Below are 18706 nucleotides of genomic sequence, written 5' to 3' on the forward strand. Positions count from 1 at the left end.
TTTATCACAACTATAAATATATCTGAATATATCATTATTTATTACAACTCTGAGTATATCATTATTTATTACAACTCTGAATATATCATTATTTATTACCACTGAATATATCATTATTTATCACCACTGAATATATCATTATTTATCACCACTGAATATATCATTATTTATCACAACTCTGAATATATCATTATTTATTACAACTCTGAATATATCATTATTTATTACAACTCTGAATACATCATTATTTATCACAACTCTGAATATATCATTATTTATCACTACTCTGAATATATCATTATTTATCACAACTCTGAATATATCATTATTTATTACAACTCTGAATATATCATTATTTATCACAACTCTGAATATATCATTATTTATCACAACTCTGAATATATCATTATTTATTACAACTCTGAATACATCATTATTTATTACAACTCTGAATATATCATTATTTATCACAACTCTGAATATATCATTATTTATCACCACTCTGAATATATCATTATTTATCACCACTCTGAATATGTCATTATTTATCACAACTCTGAATATGTCATTATTTATTACAACTATAAATATATCATTATTTATCACAACTCTGAATATATCATTATTTATTACAACTCTGAATATATCATTATTTATCACCACTGAATATATCATTATTTATTACAACTCTGAGTATATCATTATTTATTACAACTCTGAATATATCATTATTTATCACAACTCTGAATATATCATTATTTATCACCACTCTGAATACATCATTATTTATCACAACTATAAATATATCATTATTTATTACAACTCTGAGTATATCATTATTTATTACAACTCTGAATATATCATTATTTATTACCACTGAATATATCATTATTTATCACCACTGAATATATCATTATTTATCACCACTGAATATATCATTATTTATCACCACTGAATATATCATTATTTATCACAACTCTGAATATATCATTATTTATTACAACTCTGAATATATCATTATTTATTACAACTCTGAATACATCATTATTTATCACAACTCTGAATATATCATTATTTATCACCACTGAATATATCATTATTTATCACAACTCTGAATATATCATTATTTATCACCACTGAATATATCATTATTTATCACAACTCTGAATATATCATTATTTATTACAACTCTGAATATATCATTATTTATCACAACTCTGAATATGTCATTATTTATCACAACTCTGAATATATCATTATTTATTACCACTCTGAATATATCATTATTTATCACAACTCTGAATATATCATTATTTATCACAACTCTGAATATATCATTATTTATTACAACTCTGAATACATTATTATTTATTACCACTGAATATATCATTATTTATCACCAATCTGAATATATCATTAATTATCACCACTGAATATATCATTATTTATCACAACTCTGAATATATCATTATTTATCACTACTCTGAATATATCATTATTTATCACCACTGAATATACCCCCCCCCCCCCCCCCCCCCCCTCCAACATCCTTCTCTTTCCCCTCTGGCCAGTTGGTGGATGGGACTTGTAAACAATGAGAGGACATAAAAAAATATATATATATATTAGATTAGCCCTCCGCTCGTCTTTCTGCTCGGAAGTGACTCAGTATGGGTAGCCTAGTGGTTACAGCGTTGGACTACGATCCAGAAGGTTGCAAGTTCAAACCCCTGAGCTGACAAAGTACAAATCTGTCGTTCTGCCCCTGAACAGGCAGTTAACTCTCTGTTCCTAGGCCGTCATTGAAAATAAGAATTTGTTCTTAACTGACTTGCCTAGTTAAATAAAGGTAAACATATAATGCACTATATTTTACTAGGGCCCTAGTCAAAAGTAACGCACTACATAGGGAATAGTGTTCCCTTTGGGATGTAGACTCAGATACAGGGTTTGCTGTTTTTGTCGTCAGAACAGAGCTGAGGCCTGAGCCGGTCTGCCATTAACAACATCTTTTGGACATGATGGGCACAAAACAAAAGGAATTATAACTAGAATGAGGTAACTTTGTCATTGATGATGCACTGTGGTGAAACTTGTCAAACAAAATGAAAACAATTCAAGTAGAACTTTTCATGCTTTCGTCACAAAATAAGTTCTCTACAAAGAACTGAGTTTCAAAATGTGATTGCTGTTTGGACAATTGTAGTGTGAGTCCCTCCTCCATTTCACCGCCACAAATAACCGTCTACACTACAGTGATAGACAAGCTCAGCCACTGTTTCATCACCCTGATGTGGACAGTGTGTCATTACACATTTTAATTGTGTCCCTACGATCCTTAAAACCAATTAACTCTCGATAAGCTTAAATTTTTCAAAACCTGATTCATAAAGTAAGATACTGCAAGCTAATACTTTTACTGCCACATGCTGCTGTTAAATCTGAGCTTTTATGTGACCATTGTTGTTGTTATAAGTCTGCTGACAAGGAACCATATTAGACAGGATTTGTTACAATCGCCTCCTTTAAATTCCATATGCCATCAAAGCCAAGACCAACTACAGTTGCTAGGCAATACCTTATTAAGTTATAAATCAATATGTACATAACCCTTGCCAGCAATCTTGTCCTCAGCAAACCTTTTGATTAAATATGTGTTGAATGCTAATAGTTAAACTAATAGTCACTCGTGAGTCCTGAAAATACAGGTAGCACATTAAAAAAGAAATGATTATAGCCATGGTTCAAGGCTGTTTCACTCTACTCAGATAGCCTACTGGATTTTGAGTCGGGATGTCCCTGTTCGAAAATCACTCGTTCTCTGAGTCAATATGGGCAAAGTTAGCAATAAGAAAATGAAACATCAGCTAATTTAGTTGAGCGATAGTTGCACCTATTTCTCTGTCAAGGTTAGCAATCCCATTGGACATTTTATATTTGTGTTTTTTTATGCAGAAGTTTGATTAAGTTCAACCAAATCCTTTTCTGTGCCATTGCAGCATTCGCTAGCAAGCTAACTATGGCACATACACTACCGGTCAACAGTTTTAGAACAGCTACTCATTCAAGGATTTTTCTTTATTTTTTCTATTTTCTACATTGTAGATTGTTAAACAAATCAAAGTATATTTGAGATTTGAGATTCTTCAAATAGCCACCCTTTGCCTTGATGACAGCTATGCACACTCTTGGCATTCTCTCAACCAACTTCACCTGGAATGCTTTTCCAGCAGTCTTGAATGACTTCCCGCATATGCTGAGCACTGGTTGGCTGCTTTTCCTTCACTCTGTTGTCCAACTCATCCCAAACCATCTCAATTTGGTTGACATCAGGGGATTATGGAGGCCAGGTCATCTGATGCAGCACTCCATCACTCTCTTTCTTGGTCAAATAGCCCTTACACAGCTTGGAGGTGTGTTGGGTCATTGTCCAGTTGAAAAATAAATGATAGTCCCACAAAGCCCAAACCAGATTGGATGGCGTATCACTGCAGTATGCTGTGGTAGTCATGCTGGTTAAGTGTGCGTTGAATTCTAAATAATTCACAGACAGTGTCACCAGCAAAGCACCCCAACACCATAACACCTCCTCCTCCATGCTTTACGTTGGGAAATACACATGCGGAGATCATCCATTCACCCATACCGCGTTTCACAAAGACACAGTAACTCTAATGAACATATCCTCTGCAACAGAGGTAATTCAGAGTCTTCCTTTCCTGTGGCAGTCCTCATGAGAGCCAGTTTCCTCATGGTGCTTGATGATTGTTGCGACTGCACTTAAAGAAACTTTCAAAGTTCTTGAAATGTTCCATATTGACTGACCTTCATGCCTTAAAGTAATAATGGACTGTCATTTATCTTTGCTTTTTTGAGCTGTTCTTGCCATAATATGGACTTGGTCTTTTACCAAATGGGTCTATCTTCTGTATATGAGGTCATGACTGACCTCATGAAGCTAGTTGATTCCAAGAGTGTACAAAGCTGTTATCAAGACAAAGGGTAGCTACTTGAAGAATCTCAAATAATAAATTTATTTTTATTTTTGTAACAGTTTTTTTGTTACTACATGATTAAACATGTGTTATTTCATAGTTTTAATGTCTTCACCATTATTCTACATTGTAGATAATAGTAAAAATAAAGAAAAACCCTTGAATGAGTAGGTGTTCTAAAACTTTTGACCAGTAGTGTATGTCTAACAGTTGAGTCATTTAACTAAATAGTGAGTGACGATTGCTGATGTTCAGTCTTGTTTCAATTTCTTACCCACAGAAATTGTACGAGTTTGGTTCTAAGCTAACATGCATACTTTTGAGGGCTTCTGAGTGGGGCAGCAGTCTAAGCCACTGCAGTGCTAGAGGCATCACTACAGACCCTGGTTCGATTCCAGGCTGTATCACAGCCAGACATGATTGGGAGTCCGATAGTGCAGGGCACAATTGACCTAGCATCGTTAGGGTTTGGCCAGGGTAGGTCATTGTAAATAAGGATTTGTTCTTAACTGATTTGCCTGGTTAAATGTGGAATTGTTTTAAGATGGTCATACCAAGGATTATGTATCTTTTTTATTTTTTATTATATATATATAAAAATATATACAAAATGATTGTATGAAACATTGAATTTGGCAATACTGCTATTAGCCAATAGCAATGCATTGAATAACAGATTAACTTCATTGAACAATAGATAGTCCCAAAAACAATCAAAGGGAAGTTTGTTCTGAAGTGTATGTCCTATATCTGAGAGATTTAAGAAAGATCAGGACACTATTTATATATATTTTTTACATGTATTTATCCCCTTATTTTAGGCCCTAAACTATCTCCATACATACTTCCATACATTTTTTTAACTGGTATCTGGGACCTTCAGACAAGTGAGGCTTGTGCGGTATGTGCAGCAGAGGGGTCATATTAGTGTGTAGCCCAAACCGTTCGGAAAGCCGTTTTCGTGAGAAGACCGATTTCCATGATGTCTCATGGTCTGACAAACAATGATCTTGCTCTGCCACCTTTCACCGCATTTGCGGAAGTGCGGACGCGATGATTGAGATGCAGCCCGTGCAACAGATAGCTCTAGATTAAACAGACAGATGTTTTTATTATGTTCATGCAATTTCCACAGTGGAGCAAAAGTTGTAGGCCAAGGGTTAACTAGAACTGATATCTACATGTGTATTACAAGGTTATATAAACCAGCTGTCAACACTGCCATCACCCTGCTTTCACATGAGCTAAAACATAATCATGCTTATAACTGAAGCTATGTCTCAAATGGCATTTATACCCTATATAGTGCACTACTTTTGGCAAGAGGCCTATGGACACTGCATAGGGAATAGGGTGCCATGCATAGGGAATAGGGTGACAGTTTCAGCATGTGTCTTCTTGAAACAGTAGGTCACCTATAGGATGTCACTAACGAGCCTAGCTTCAATCAACTGAAATACGGGATGATGATGACGTTTTAAAACACAATATTAGACCTAGCAAATGTTCACTGTGCATAGTTTAGCAGAGATTTACATCGCTGTGCATGGAAACATTTCACATGAACTGTTAAAGCTGCGCTACAAAGTGTTTCCATAGACAGCAATGGAAGTGCTAGAACCATCACTGTCAAAATTCTACAAGGTTTCCCAAAATATACTGAACAAAATGTAAATGCATCATGCAACAATTTCAGCAATTTTACTGAGTTACAGTTCATATAAGGAAATCAGTCAATTCAAATAAATTCATTAGGCCCTACTCTATGGATTTCACATGACTGGGCAGGGGTGCAGCCATGGGTGGGCCTGGGCAGGCATGGGGTGGCAGGGTAGCCTAGTGGTTAGAGCGTTGGACTAGTAACTGAAAGGTTGCAAGTTCAAATCCCCGAGCTGACAAGGTACAAAGCAGTTGTTCTGCCCCTGAACAGGCAGTTAACCCACTGTTCCTAGACTGTCATTGAAAATAAGAACTTGTTCTTAACTGACTTGCCTAGTTTTAAAAAAATATATATATTAATAAAATAATAATAATAATAAATAAATAGGGCCACCCACTTGGGAGCCAGGCCCAGCTAATCAGAATATGTTTTTCCCCACAGAAGCCAGATGTACAGTGGAGATCCTGGGCTGGCGTGGTTACACGTGGTCTGCGGTTATGAGGCCGGTTGGACGTACTGCCAAATTCTCTAAAAAGAGGTGGCTTATGGTAGAGCAATTAACATAGAATTTTCTGGCTCTGGTGGACATTCCTGCAGTCAGCACGCCAATAGCATGCTCCCTCAAAACTTGACACATTTGTGTTTTGTGACGAAATTTCACATTTTAGAGTGGCCTTTTATTGTCCCCAGCACAAGGTGCCCTGTGTAATGATCATGCTGTTTAATCAGCTTCTTGATATGACACACCTGTCAAAGGATTTAGATGGTTTATCTTGGCAAATGAGACATGCTCACTAACAGGGATGTAAACACATTTTTGCAAAATATTTGAGAAAAACAAGCTTTTTAGGGGGGGGGGGGGATATTTTATTTCAGTTCATGAAACATGGGACCAACACTTTACATGTTACGTTTATGTTTTTGTTCGGTATATTTTGTGATTTCAGAGAAAATACAACATTTTCACTAAATCCTTTGAGTGCCTCACTGGTTAGTACTATTGTTGGTTCTGCTAAAGGTGTTTATTTCCAACAAACATCTCCTCAGCCCCTGAGGACTGAAGGCTTTTAAAAGGAGGCATCCTCTCCATTAGAACAGGAATGCACCATTTCTGTCTGGCCCTGAAGAACGTCTACATATATCAGTCCTCCAACTCTTTTGCCCCTGAAAGATGTCTGAGGACCAAAGAGCGTCCTCGGTCAGCTATGTATCCCTCTTCTTCCTCCTCCTCCTTTCCAGCACTTCAACACCCTCTTCTTCTCTGTCTGAAGTTTCATTCTTAACCATCCTTCCTCTTTACTCCTTACTTTTCATTTTTCTTAAGAGCCCATTATCAGCCTTTTACATGTCTATGTGCTCAATGGGGATGCCAATTTAATTGAAATCCCAATGGCATCCATGTACAAAACATATCATTTTGTAGTGACCCTCCTTTCTTTACCATATCCATCCTCCCTCCTTACTTATCCCTATCTCACATCTTCTTCTGTGGTGCTCATGGATGGTTTTTGTTGTGTTTGTCCTTCAGAAGAGGAACTAACACTTTTTATGTATATATATTTTTTCAGCTGAATGTCAAAAGCCTATTAGAACACTTTCAGATGTTTTTGTGCTCAATGGGGATGCCAATTTAACTGAAATCCCAGTCGCATCCATGCACAAAACATGTACTAATTTGCTATATAGTGTGTCACCATCTTCTCTTTCGCATTCAAGATGGGTGATAATTAATCTAAGTGATAGACCTACTTCATTTGCATGTGCTTGCCGTCTTTTCATGTTGAAGTTAAGACACCTGCTACTTTTTTGAATGTTCCTCAGTTACAGTGTGGTCCACACTCTCCTCTGATCCATGCAACCCCACCCAGTCCTTTCCCATGTTCCCGTACGTCTTCTCCTCCACAGCCACCCACCCCTCTTAGCTCTGCACAGTCAGTTCAACGTAGGATCACACAGGCCTGTCGTTTAACAACATCAAAGTGATCCTCTCCTCCACACTCCACCGGGTCCAGATGTACCAGCAACGCAAACAGCATATCTGCATCCCTAATGGCACACTATTCCATTTATAGTGCACCATTTTTTTTTACCAGAGTCCTATGGGTCCTGGTCTAAAGTTGTGCACTATAAAGGGAATAGGGAGTTTGGGATGGAACAGATACCTTTACTGTGACATTACAGGAAAAATAGTAAAAGGCAGACCTTGGTTGGTTACTGCTGAAGAATACCAACCAACTCTCTACTCATTTATAATGAATAGGATCTCATAATTATTAGGAGCTGGCTGGTCTCCTGGACTGGATGCCGAATGGCACCCTATTCCCTATTTAGTGCACTACTTTGATCAGGGCTCTGTTACAATGTAGTGCACTAAATAGAGAATAGGATGCCATTTGGGATGCAACCCTAGACTTTCAGGACAGAGCTGCTAGCCAGAGTCAAAGGGCAATGATGATAAAACAGGTTTGTCAGCCACTCCACAAATTTCTTGTTAACAAACTAGAGTTTTGGCAAGTCGGATAGGACATCTACTTTGTGCATGACACAAGTCATTTTTCCAACAATTGTTTACAGACAGATTATTTCACTTAAAATTCACTGTATCACAATTCCAATTGGTCAGAAGTTTACATACACTAAGTTGACTGTGCCTTTAAACAACTTGGAAAATCATGGCTTTAGAAGATTCTGATTGGCTAATTGATATAATTTGTGTCAATTGGTGGTCTACCTGTGGATTTATTTCAAGGTCTACCTTCAAACTCAGTGCCTCTTTGCTTGTCATCATGGGAAAATCTAAATCAGCCAGGATTGAGATTAAAAGTACTATCTAGAACCTAAAAGGATTATTTGGTAGTCCCCATAGGAGAACCCTTTGAGTAACCATTTTTTTGGTTCCAGGTCGAACCCTTTTGGGTTCCATGTAGAACCTACATGGAACTCAAAAGGGTTCTACCTGGAACTAAAAATGGTTCGACCTGGAACCAAAAAGGGTTCTCTTATGGGGACTGCCAAAGAATCCTTTTGGAACCCTTTTTTCTAAGAGTGTAGTCACTGGCCCACATCGAACATATGAAGTCCAGTAAATTATTTGTGCAAATCGCTGCCTATAAAAATAAAAGCTAATAAAGCAAGCGCTTAGTGGAGCATGCTCTATTTTACAGAACATTACACCTCGAGACAGTGACAGAGAGACAGGGGTACATTACACTAAGAGAGAGAGAGAGAGAGAGAGAGAGAGAGAGAGAGAGAGAGAGAGAGAGAGAGAGAGAGAGAGAGAGAGAGAGAGAGAGAATTGTCTATAGCCTCAGCACACCTCATCGTAACCACAGCAACCGTAGCTAAAAATCGCCCACCACCATCTCGAACACAGAGAAAGACCTTGGGTTTCAGGAGGAAAGATCAAAATATATGTGCATATGTTTACATGGAAAATTCTAACCCAACCAGCCAGTGAAAGATGTAGGCGTGTATAAAATCTACACCCAATCCACTTTGCTAGCTGCTTTAAGGTCTGCGTCCCAAATGGTCCCCTGTTCCCAATATGGTGCACTACTTTTGACCAGTATGCATAGAGCCCTGGTCTAAAGTAATGCACTTTGTAGGGAATGTGGTGCTATTTGGGATGTAACCTAACACTGTCTGCTGATTAATAGAGGGAAGGTGAACTTGGCCTCAGGTTGAGATAAGCAATGAATCCCTGCATTATAAAACCTTTTCTGTGTGACCTTGTGATGGGATAGGACAGTGGGGAATAGACCCAGGGCAGGGCCGTCGTTAGCTTAGCCCTTTCCCCTCTGGGCGAGCTCTGCTCCTATAGACCCCTGCCCCAGCCCGAGACCCAACTCTATGGCCACTGACCACCTTCATCAATGGAAGGTTGGAGTCACAAGTTCAAGTCATTGTCAGATTTCAATGTATCTCATATACTGTACATCTCATAATATATTTCTGAAAATATTTGTATTGTTGCTATGGGCAGCAGTTAGCCTAGATGTTAAGAGCGTTAGGCCAATAAGGTTACTGGTTTGAATCCCCGAGCTGACTAGGGGAAAAATCTGTTGATGTGCCCTTGAGCAAGGCACTTAACCATAATTGCTCCTGTAAATCGCTCTGGATAAGAGTGTCTGCTAAGTGACTAAAATGTAATGTCTGCTTAAAATGTTACTGTCCTAGGTCTAGGTTGCTGATTGGTCTGAACTCGTTCACCTGATTTTTCATATATTTTAACAGAGGTTCTCTAGCAGTCATTGCCAAGAAAGTGCACACACACACACACACACACACACACACACACACACACACACACACACACACTGAGTATTTCATGTCATTTAAAGGGACCAACCACACACACACACGCACAAACCATACACTGAGTATTTCATGTCATTTAAAGGGACCAACCACACACAGCAGGAAGGCTAAGGCTGGTTCAGTCTTTTCAAACCACTGAATTCAAATTCAAATGAGTTTGGAGCTGCAGGTAGCCTACTGGTAAGAGTGTAGAGCCAGTACCCAGAAGGTTGCTGGGTCAAATCCCAGAGCTGACAAGGTGAAAATCTGTCATTCCTCCCCTGAACAAGGCAGTTAACCAGCTGTCACTGTAAATAACTGACTTGCCTAGTTAAGTAAAGGTTAAAAAATAATTTACTTTTCTATTGCACATTCTAACTGACTTAAGCATAACCAAACTTATTCAACTTATATGGCAACTTGTGTGCATTGTAACTTATCTGTCGCTCAAAGATTTACAATGGAGAAGTACTGTAGATAAATGACAAAAACGAGGGGAGAGAAATAAGCTAGTAGCCTCATTACCGTGTATGTAACTTACCTTCAAGGTTACACTACATAAATATCAAGAGCAGAGTGTTGGGAAGAGGATGTTTTCTTCCCTGGTGTTATATTACCAACCTAGTATCTTACATAACATAGTGTTCTGAGAAGACCCCAGGAGGGTATCCTATTCAATACTACTATTATTATTTAATGCTATTATTATTATTATTATTATTATTATACCATTATTATTTAATGCTATTATTATTGTTATTATATACCATTATTATTTAATGCTATTATTATTATTATTATATACCATTATTATTTAATGCTATTATTTAGCTGCTAGCTGCTGTGTACTGTTGGTTGGGCTGTACAAGGAAGCACGGTCTGTGTGTGTGTGTGTGTGTGTGTGTGTGTGTGTGTGTGTGTGTGTGTGTGTGTGTGTGTGTGTGTGTGTGTGTGTGTGTGTGTGTGTGTGTGTGTGTGTGTGTGTGTGTGTGTGTGTGTGTGTGAGGTCAAGTTCTCTGTTCCTCTGGCAGTGTCAAGGCACACTAAGAGCATGGAAACACATGGGTCGACACTCTGCTACATACATACACATGCTGAGACATACTAGAGCTGGGGTTAATTCCATTTCAATTGCTGTCAATTCAGAGAGTAAAGCAAATACCTATTCAAATCAAATCACATTTATTTATATAGCCCTTCTTACATCAGCTGATATCTCAAAGTACAGAAACCCAGCCTAAAACCTCAAACAGCAAGCAAAGCAGGTGTAGAAGCACGGTGGCTAGAAAAAACTCCCTAGAAAGGCCAATACCTAGGAAGAGACCTAGAGAGGAACCAGGCTATGTGGGGTGGCCAGTCCTCTTCTGGCTGTGCCGGGTTGTTACGTTCCCCAGTTTATGTATTGTAGTTTGTATATTTGCATGTGTTTATTTCAGGAAATGGCTTCCTGAAATCCCTCAAGCAGCTGATTGGTCGACTCCATGGCTAATTGGAGAGCTGACCCCGCCCCCTCGTCAAGACTCAGCTGTCTCCAATTACCCATTCAATCTGAAGCTATATAAAAGCCAGTGTTCTGTTCAGGAGAGAGAGATTTTCTGGGAGGTCATTGCAGAGAGATTTTGATAGAGGTTGATTTTGCTGGGAGTTCATTGCTGGGAAGTTGGTATGTTTTGTGAGTTTGTTGCTCAAATAGAGCTTATTTGATGTCCTTTGTTTCTTAGTTTGTGAAATTGTTTAATATTCTGTTTCATTTGTTCCCAGGGGAGAAGGGGAAGGCACCTAGGGAGTGCTTAGGCAAGAGGCCCGCGGGCATACATATACCCGTAGCATATTCGCTGTCTAGGCACACTAGGTAAGACCTGGGCGGACCACCCCCTGTATTTTGGTTAGGGCACCAGGTGGTGCTAAATTAGGTAAGTATTAGTTAGGCAGGTAAGATAGGAGAGGGGGCTTTGAGATTTACTTTCTTTGCTTTGGTTCCGTCCAGCCCCTTTTCCCCATATTACCGTGTAAAGGAATAAAGTCCTTGTAAACGGTACCACATTCTGCCTGTTGTCATCCTTACTCGCACCTACAGTCCATACCTTTTTCACTTCACGGAGAGTTTAGTTGTAGCAGGGTGTTGCGTTCCCTCTTCATAGAGGCGTGCGTAACATAATGGGGGCTCATCCGGGATATTTCCATTAAACCCACCGGACCCTGCTGCTCTGAGCTCTCTGTGGTTAGTGATTGAGGTGTGATGGTAGGTTGTGAGTTTGGATGACTTGTTTAGTTAGTGTGTTCAGTAGACTGCATTGTATAAGATGGCTGCATCAGCCATCCAAGTTTTTTGACGCGCCCTCTATTGATTGTTTGGTGAGGTTTCGTAAAGTAGACCTTATAGCTATAGCTGACCATTAGGGCTTTCTCAGGGATAACAAATCCATAAAGGCTGAGCTTTTGGTGCTAGTCAGGGAGGGTTTAGTGAGAGAACGGATTCTCTCATTGCAAGGAGAGGAGACTGGTAGACATTCTGATGCCAAGTCAGAGGACAGGGCGGAGGAAGGGGTTCCTCGTACCCCCTTTACATTGCCCCGATTCGATCCTTTATCTTCTGCTTTGGGTCGTTCAGATGGGACTGCTAGGCTGAAGGTGAGGCTGGCTCGGTTAGAAATGGAGCAAAAAGATAAAGAGAGAAAGATGAATTTTGAACTTGAAATTAGGAAAATAGAAGCTGACAAGGAGGTGAGGATCCGACAACTGGAGCTAGACGCTGCCTCCAGTGCGACTCCACAAGCTGCTCATCATCAAGCCCACTTCGATGTGAGTAAAAACATAGCTTTAGTCCCTCCATTCCGAGAGTCGGAAGTTGATTCTTATTTCTCTGCGTTTGAGCGTGTGGCCGCTGCGCTGCATTGGCCACTCGAGGTTTGGCCGCTCCTGTTACAATGTAAATTGTCTGGGAAAGCCCAGGAAGTAGTAGCTGCTCTCTCCCTGGAAGACAGTTTACACTACGATACAGTTAAAATCACAGTGTTGCGGGCTTATGAGTTGGTACCTGAAGCTTATAGGCAGCGCTTCAGGAGCCACAAAAAACCATCTCACCGTACATTTGTTGAATTTGCTAGGGACAAAGAGTCTCTGTTTAGTCACTGGTGTTCAGCCAACAAAGCTAACACCTTTGCTGATATTCGGGAGTTGGTGCTGTTGGAGGACTTTAAAAGCAACCTCCCAGATAGAATTGTAGTTCATTTAAATGAACAGAAGGTGGCGACATTGTCCCAAGCAGCAGTGTTGGCAGATGAGTACGCTTTGACACACAAGACTGTCTTTGGTGCACCGCGTTTTGAAGGCCGGACGATTATGTCATCAGTTCCTCGTTCAGGACGCTTTTCCTCTGACAACCCTAAGCCTTTCATGAAATCCGTGAATGTTTTTACTGTCACCAAAAGGGTCACGTGATTGCGGACTGCCCAGTTTTGAAAAATAAACCGCAACAGTCCCAGTCACCGTCCCCAAAAATGAAAAGTTTGGGTTTAGTCAAGTCTTTGGCTCGTCCCTTGGATCGAGTTGTTGATTCAGCATTTGAGAAACCGGATCCTGTCCATGCTCCGTTTATCTCTGCCGGTTGTGTTTCCTTAACAGGAGAACAAGCTGATCAAAAGCCTATCCAAATCCTACGAGACACCGGGGCGGCGCAATCAGTAATCATTACTGATTCTTTACCCTGGTCTCCTGAAACCTATTGTGGCTCGCATGTCATATTACAGGGGATAGAGACAAAAACCGTTCCTGTACCATTACACTGGGTCCACTTAGTGTCAGACTTGGTATCAGGACGCTTCCGTGTTGGTGTAGTGTCTACACTGCCAGTAAAAGGAGTCACATTGCTACTAGGGAATGATATTGCTGGTGGTAATGTCACTCCTGTGTTAGAGGTAGTAGACAATCCAGAAATCAGAACTACAGATGAGAAATTGGTTCAAGCATTTCCACATGTTTTTCCTGCTTGTGTGTTAACGAGGGCACAATCTCGCAAGCTAGGAGATGTGGTGGATTTGGCTAGTTCCATTTTTGAGAATGTTGAGGTAGAAGACAATGCCCCGAGTATGCCTTCTGCAATGCCGACAGTTTTTACCCCCGTAAAAACTAAGGCAGGGGAAAACGAAATTGTGCCCCAGTTACAAGACATTCTTTTGTCTGTCACCCCCGAGAAGGTGATTGAATGTCAAAAAGAAGACACCAGTCTTCGCAAGTGTTTTGCTTCGGTAATTTCCATTGAGGAAGCTAAAACTAGAGAGACCGCCTACTTTATGGAAGCAGGAGTTTTGATGCGGAAATGGGCATCTCATGACACCATTAATGACTGGAGTGAAGTGTGTCAAGTGGTTGTTCCTACACCGTTCCGACAGCAGGTGCTGTCACTCGCCCATGACCAGGCGTGGTCTGGACACTTGGGGATCACAAAGACTTATAACCGGGTCCTTCGTCATTTCTTCTGGCCAGGTTTGAAGTCTGATGTGGTCCAATTTTGTAAAACATGTCACATATGTCAACTCACTGGGAAAGTGAATCAAACAGTTCCTCGAGCGCCGCTCTGCCCGATTCCTGTGGTGGGGGAACCGTTTGAAAGAGTGATAATTGATTGTGTAGGTCCATTGCCGAAAACCAGGTCAGGTAACCAGTTCCTACTAACAATAATGTGCAGTGCTACTCGATACCCAGAGGCTATTCCTCTCCGTACTATAACGGCTAAGACTGTGGTGAAGGCACTGGTGAAGTTCTTCTCTACGTTTGGACTCCCTAAAGTAATCCAAACTGATCAGGGATCCAACTTCATGTCTAAACTGTTTTCAAATGTGTTAAAGACATTGTGTATTTCCCATCAGGTCTCCAGTCCGTATCATCCAGAGAGTCAAGGGGCTCTAGAACGCTGGCATCAGACACTGAAGGCAATGCTACGCAAGTATTGTATGGAAACCAGTACTGATTGGGATGAGGGGGTGCCCTTTGTCCTATTTGCTATAAGGGAAACGATACAAGAGTCCTTAAGGTTCAGCCCTGCTGACCTTGTGTTTGGACACACCCCACGGGGTCCGCTGAAAGTTTTGAAGGAGCATATCTTATCTCCTACACCCAGTAGCGCCCCTAAAAATGTGTCGGATTATGTCAGTAACATGCGGGAGAGACTGCACGCCGCATGTGCGTTAGCCCAAAAGTCTCTCTCCTCGTCTCAAAAACGCATGAAGTTGCATTATGAGAAAAAGGCAGTTGGCCGTTCGTTTGCACTAGGGGATCAAGTTTTAGTTTTGTTGCCAATCCCTGGCTCATCTCTCTCAGCATGTTTTTCTGGACCATATCTGGTGGAAAAAAAACTCAATGACACCAATTATGTGATAAAGACACCAGATCGAAGGCGTTCTTCCCGTGTGTGTCATGTTAACATGCTGAAAACATATTATGTGCGTGATTCTCCCGACAGCTCCTCAAGTAAGCCGGTCCAGCCCGCCGTCTCCAGTGTGGCTGCGGTGGTGCTGAAGCCTGGCTGGGACCTAGATGAGGATAAGAAGGACAGTCATTGCAGAGAGATTTTGATAGAGGTTGATTTTGCTGGGAGTTCATTGCTGGGAAGTTGGTATGTTTTGTGAGTTTGTTGCTCAGATAGAGCTTATTTGATGTCCTTTGTTTCTTAGTTTGTTTGTGAACTTGTTTAATATTCTGTTTCATTTGTTCCCAGGGGAGAAGGGGAAGGCACCTAGGGAGTGCTTAGGCAAGAGGCCCGCGGGCATACATATACCCGTAGCATATTCGCTGTCTAGGCACACTAGGTAAGACCTGGGCGGACCACCCCCTGTATTTTGGTTAGGGCACCAGGTGGTGCTAAATTAGGTAAGTATTGGTTAGGCAGGTAAGATAGGAGAGGGGGCTTTGAGATTTACTTTCTTTGCTTTGGTTCCGTCCAGCCCCTTTTCCCCATATTACCGTGTAAATGAATAAAGTCCTTGTAAACGGTACCACATTCTGCCTGTTGTCATTCTTACTCGCACCTACAGTCCATACCTTTTTCACTTCACAGAGAGTTTAGTTGTAGCAGGGTGTTGCGTTCCCTCTTCATAGAGGCGTGCGTAACACGGGTGGAGATTATAACAGAACATGGCCAAGATGTTCAAATGTTAATAAATGACCAGCATATTCCAAACGTTCCTCATAGAAAAGCACAGATCATTGGAATTTCAGTGTACTTCCTGGATTGACTGATATTGAAATTGAATTGACCCCCAAAAACTGTACACATACTGAAGAACAAGCTAATCAGATAATGTCATTATGACTTCAGTATTTTCTTTTAAAACTTTATTTAAACAGTTTGAAACAGAGGAAGAGACAGGCAAGTGGGAGAACACTAGGAAGGGTGGACATGGGGAATGAACCCCAGTCACCAGTGGGGACCAGCATGTGACAGGATGGGAGCATCACCACTAGAACTTGGGCTCTGCATGTGTCTTCCCTCTTAATAAAGCCCTTCCTTTGAATACTATCCGATTCATATAACACATTTCCCTGTTTCTTGAGTAAATTATATATAGACTGTATATACAGTATGTAGAACATTCATACTATTAGGAGAATGATCTACATATCCTGTAGGTTTGTTAAAATATTAATTACACCAACGACTCTGACATGGAGAAAAAGCCATACCATATTACCCATGTTACATACTTTTAACGAGTTCATTACAAAGGAGCAGATCCCATCTAACAAAGCCATTACACTGTATTACCACTGGCACCTCTGTCTCGGGGATGGTCTTATCAGAGCACAGTGTGGGCCTCTCCTCAGACAGTAGGTGAAAGGAAGAGGAAAGAGATGTTTTGTGGCCTGGATCATGGAGCATGGTTATGTCAAGGGGGGGTAGAGGAAGCGGAAGGTTGAGGAAGAGGAGGGTAGAAGAAAATGAGTGGAAGAGGAGGTAGAGGAAGATGAGGGTAGAGGGTAAAGGTAGAGGAGGAAGAGGAGGGGGAGGATAGAGGAAGAGGGTAGAGTAAGAGGAGGGTAGTAAAAGAGGACGTTAGAAGAAGAGGGTAGAGAAAGATGAAGGTAGAGGAGGGGAGGGTAGTGGAAGAGGAGAGTAGAGGAAGATGAGGTTAGAAGGAGAGGAGGGTAGAGATAGAGGAAGGGAAATTAGTGTAGATGAAGATGGACGTAGAAGAGGGGTAGAGGAACAGAGTAAACGAAGAAGAGGGTATAGGAAGATCAGGGTAGAGGAGGCAAAGGGTAGAAGAGGGTAAAGGAAGAAGAGGGTAGAGGAGGGTAGAGGAAGAGGAGGAAGAGGCGGGTATAAGAAGAAGAGGTGGAGTGGAAGAGTTGGTAGAGGACGATGAGGGTAGAAGAGGGTAAAGGAAGAGGAGTGTAGTGGAAGAAGAGGGTAGTGGAAGGTAGAGGGAGAGGAAGTTAGTGGAAGATGAAGATAAAGGAAAATAATCTAGGTAGAGGAGGTTAGAGGAAGATGAGGGTAGAGGAAGAGGAGGTAGAGGAAGATGAAGGTAAAGGAAGGGGATGTAGAGGAAGATTAGGGTAGAAGAGGATAAAGGAAGAGGAGAGTAGAGGAGGGTGAAGGAAGAGGAGAATAGAGGAAGAGGAAGGTAGAGGAAGATGAGGGTAGAGAAAGAGGAGGCTGAAGGAAGAAGTGGGTAGAGGAAGATGAGGGTAGAGTAGATGGAGGGTAGTTGAAGAGGAGGGTAGTGGAAGAAGAGGAGAGAGGAAGGTAGAGGAAAAGGAGGATAGAGGAAGATGAAGGTTAAGGAAGAGGAGAATATACAGTGGGGCAAAAAAGTATTTAGTCAGCCACCAATTGTGCAAGTTCTCCCACTTAAAAATATGAGAGAGGCCTGTAATTTTCATCATAAGTACACTTCAACTATGACAGACACAATTAGAAAAAAAAATGAGAGGCCTGTAATTTTCATCATAGGTGTACACTTCAACTATGACAGACAAAATGAGAAAAAAAATCCAGAAAATCACATTGTAGTATTTTTAATGAATTTATTAGCAAAGTATGGTGGAAAATAAGTATTTGGTCACCTACAAACAAGCATGATTTCTGGCTCTCACAGACCTGTAACTTCTTCTTTAAGAGGCTCCTCTGTCCTCCACTCGTTACCTGTATTAATGGCACCTGTTTGAACTTGTTATCAGTATAAAAGACACCTGTCCACAACCTCAAACAGTCACACTCCAAACTTCACTATGGCCAAGACCAAAGAGCTGTCAAAGGACACCAGAAACAAAATGATCACATGAACGATGAGCAAAAATCCCAGAACCACACGGGGGGACCTAGTGAATGACCTGCAGAGAGCTGGGACCAAAGTAACAAAGCCTACCATCAGTAACACACTACGCCGCCAGGGACTCAAATCCTGCAGTGCCAGGGGGACACCCCCTGCTTAAGCCAGTACATGTCCAGACCCGTCTGAAGTTTGCTACAGAGCATTTGGATGATACAGAAGAAGATTTGGAGAATGTCGTATGGTCAGATGAAACCAAAATATAACATTTTGGTAAAAACTCAACTCGTCGTGTTTGGAGTTGCATCCAAAGAACACCATACCTACTGTGAAGCATGGGGGTGGAAACATCATGCTTTGGGGCTGGTTTTCTGCAAAGGAACCAGGACGACTGATCCGTGTAAAGGAAAGAATGAATGGGGCCATGTATCGTGAGATTTTGAGTGAAAACCTCCTTCCATCAGCAAGGGCATTGAAGATGA

Source organism: Oncorhynchus nerka, linkage group LG16, assembly GCF_034236695.1.
Source record: "Oncorhynchus nerka isolate Pitt River linkage group LG16, Oner_Uvic_2.0, whole genome shotgun sequence".
NCBI lineage: Eukaryota > Metazoa > Chordata > Actinopteri > Salmoniformes > Salmonidae > Oncorhynchus > Oncorhynchus nerka.